The sequence below is a fragment of the Epinephelus moara genome, chromosome 22 (genome assembly GCF_006386435.1).
Source record: "Epinephelus moara isolate mb chromosome 22, YSFRI_EMoa_1.0, whole genome shotgun sequence".
NCBI classification, from domain to species: Eukaryota; Metazoa; Chordata; class Actinopteri; order Perciformes; family Serranidae; genus Epinephelus; species Epinephelus moara.
This window is the reverse complement of record NC_065527.1, coordinates 16,979,018-16,982,666: the sequence shown is the minus strand read 5'-3', so window position 1 is coordinate 16,982,666 and position 3,649 is coordinate 16,979,018.

Here is a 3,649-nt window from a genome sequence, read left to right as displayed (position 1 = left end):
ACTGTCCACAGTGGCCGCCCAGTAGGTGGGAAAATGCAGGAAGTCTGCTTGTCTGTGTCCACATGTATCAGACGCAGCATGTTTTTCCCTTTCAGAGGCGAGGTATCCTGTGTGTGTGTGTGTGTGTGTGTGTGTGTGTGTATGTGTGTGTGTATGCATGTCGCCGATCACACTGGGCGGCTGACTTCCAGGAACCCCTGCAGCAAAAACAGGCACTGTGTGTTTCCTGCTCTCACGCACCGTTATCACAGGACACACACACACACACACACAGATCATTGCCCTATTCTCTTTTCCCTTGCAGGTTTCCTCAACGCCTATCCTTGTGCCTCCGGCCGTCAAGATGTTTCGCTGTGATTGCCATGAGAGAGCTTGCTCTCCGGGAACAAACCAGAGGACACAAATAGGCGAGGAGTGACGGCATCCTCACGGCCCCGCTGGATTTTTCTGACCACGTTAAGCTGCTGCGTATGAGTGATCACATAACCTCTGCACCTTCTCCCATGTCTGATTCAGTGGCCACTTTTTTCTCAGACAGGCATATTCCTTTTCTTCCTTCGTTTCATTATGCACCACATCTCATTTTCTTTTCCTCTCTTCTTATCGTCCAGTATTCCCTCTCTCTCTTCCCATCTCTCACCTTCTCCCCTTATATCTATTCACATATCCTGTGTAGCCCACTGCCTTTGTCAGAGATTGACAAAAGGACCCAGACTGGAAAATGGAAGTAGAGCACAGAGTCCTTGCTCTGCGCTTGTGAGAGTGCCAGAGACTGTATCTATCCATATTCCCTTTGAGAGTACAATGCAACCCACCGCTGAAGCACTCCAGATAGGGGGAGACAGGGCAGAGATGAGAGGGAGAGAAGGAGAGAGAAAGATGAAGTGAAAGAGAGAAATGCACAATGGCAGTGTTGCAAACAATTGCCATTAATGGCATCATCTTTTCCCCACAGAGATTGCGTTGGGGGAACAATGAGCTCCACGTTGATGGTGCGCTAACAATCCACTGAATGTTTTACATACAGTACGCAGCAGACAAAAGTACAAGATGTTACTTTCGTTGTGATGATGCTCCGAAAGCTGGGTGAAATACATTACGGTAAAAATGTGATTTTATGCGTAAAAACATGCAGAATGTAGTTGTTGTTTTTCAGGTGCATTCTTCTTATTGCCTGGAAATTACAAACCTTGTTGTAACTAGAAGTCAAACAACAGTGAACTGAATATTCATTTAGGCCATGTCTTCTAATTTGTAAGTCAGCTTTAGTCGTTGTTACTAACACTACCGTGCTCTTAATGTGTTTTAGCCAAAATGATCACGAGTAAATGAGCATTGCCGAATAGAATACAATAGAATCTTTTAATTTATGAGATGTTGTGAACGGGCTTTGGTGCGTGGCTTGTTCAACCATGCAGTTCAAGTGGACCGGTTGTTATCACCGAGTTGTAAACGTAGCTTCTGCTCTGTGCTTTCACTGGCTCTGCGGGCGAGATGACTTCCAGATGGTCCAGGGAAAGTGTTTGCCTTAGGTTACTGCAGGCCAGCCTGCCTGTGCCTTTTTCAGCTGAGGGAAAGATAGAGATACAGTGTGTGTGTGTGTGTGTGTGTGTGTGTGTGTGAGTGTGAGAGAGAGAGAGACAGCAAGACAGAGAGAGATAGTACAGACATGCATCACGCAGTCCTACTTTTTTTGCACACACACCCACACACTGAACAGCCAACCAACTCCTTAAGCACTCAGCTGGCTGGTTCTTGTCCACGACACTCCACTGCTGTCTATGCAAGCGATGCTCAAAGCGGGGTCCAAGGATCATCAGGGGTCCCTAAGGACACTGCAGGGGGTCTTGTATTTTGATCAAATAATAAGTCCCCACATAAAGCAAACAGAAATGTAAAGAATAGGTTCACATTTTTCTTACGTCTGTCTTAAAATAATGCCTACATGTACTTTGAGAGAGTTAGTAGACGCTGTATTTGTTGCTAAAGTCCATACCGGCAAGTAATTTCAATGTAAGTGATATGGGACAGATCACATTTCTGTGCTACTGTCTGATTGTATGCTCAAGAATCAGCATTAGAGACAGAATCTACAGTTCTTAAGTTGATCTAAACTTAATATAAGGTTTAATCAGAGTGACACAAGTCATTGTCTTCCAAAGTTGCAGTCTTTATTATACAAAATTCCCGCTTCAGAAAGTAGCCAAGTTTTTATCCAGAGTTTAGCCCAAATTTTAACCAAATTTCCAGAAAATCAGCAAAGGAAAAAGCAAATTATTGCACATTTCTGACCACCAATGTTACGTGAATATTAGGTGTTAAGATATAAGACCTGGTGGAGCATACTGTCGAGTGCCATTAAACTATTGCAGAAGATTAACCAAATGGAGCAATTAAAAGAGCGCCTGTCAAACCACAAACTCATGTTAACAATGTAGAAAACATGACGGCAGTATGGTCTTTCTGTTTGTTTCATGTATTCATTTGAAAAAGGTTACAGTGTCCTCATTGTTCCACACAGATCTGATGCTTTTATCTCTTCAGTGGACGTTTAAGTCCAGCTTGGTGTCACAGAAATACACCAAATGACCATGACCTCTTAACGCCGCATTACTTGGTGGTGGCGTGTATAGTAATGTGATACAATGATATGCCGGCACCATGGAAACAGTGCCAATGGAAAGTCAATTAGGATCCTGTTGTTGCCGACGCACACATTTCCTGGTTCAACAACATCACACAATGAATGGTGATTAACATTACAGTGCCATAGGTAGTATAAAGAGTGAGGAGGTTGGGGTGGTGGATGGGTCAAACAAACAAAGGACTCTGACCCACAAGACTGCTGTTTGTGTCCAGTGTAAAACCAAAAGTCAGTGCTGGTTATATTTTAACTTAACGCACTTTGTGTGCTTGCATCATGTATGATGACATAATTATGTCGCATATGTGACATTTGATCTTAAGCAAAACCATGACCTTTTTCAAGTATTTTTTCCCCTGAACCTAAACAAGTAGCTTTGGGGCTAACACAACTATGACTATTTCACAGCATTAACCACAAGGGTTTTTTTTTTAACACATTATACCACTCAGTATTTCTGTGAGATCAGAATGTTAAAGTCACATGCTTCCTGTTGGCTATGTTGTGTTTTACAGTTATTTTTATATTTAACCTTTTTTCAGATGCGGTTTTTGACACAATGAAAAATGTGGATTTTGTCTGGGTTACATGGGAATTGTAGGAATTTCATCACAGCCTGTATTGACAGAGGAAGCCATTACAGTGGCCAGTGATGCTTTTTATGCACCTACAGGAATGTTGGTGTTGTTTCAAGACAGACTAAAAAAATGTGCACCTAACCTTTAATTCTGGACTGATGTGTTTCCTGCGTCCTTGCAGTGGTGCTTAGGGGTGCTCTCCCTGTGAGCCCTTGACGCGAAAAAGCTTCGCGAGCCGCTGGTACAGTAGAAAACACCTCGACTTGACCTGACCTCGCTTTTTCCAACCTGTTTTAGGACACACAGATGCTGGCTGCTGCCCAGTCGCCGCCTCCTCCTCCTCCTCAGCAGCGCTTCGGTCCCGCCCACCGCCACCTGGCTCTGCTGCGCACCGCCGACTGGAGGCAGAGTGTAGCTACTCCTCTTC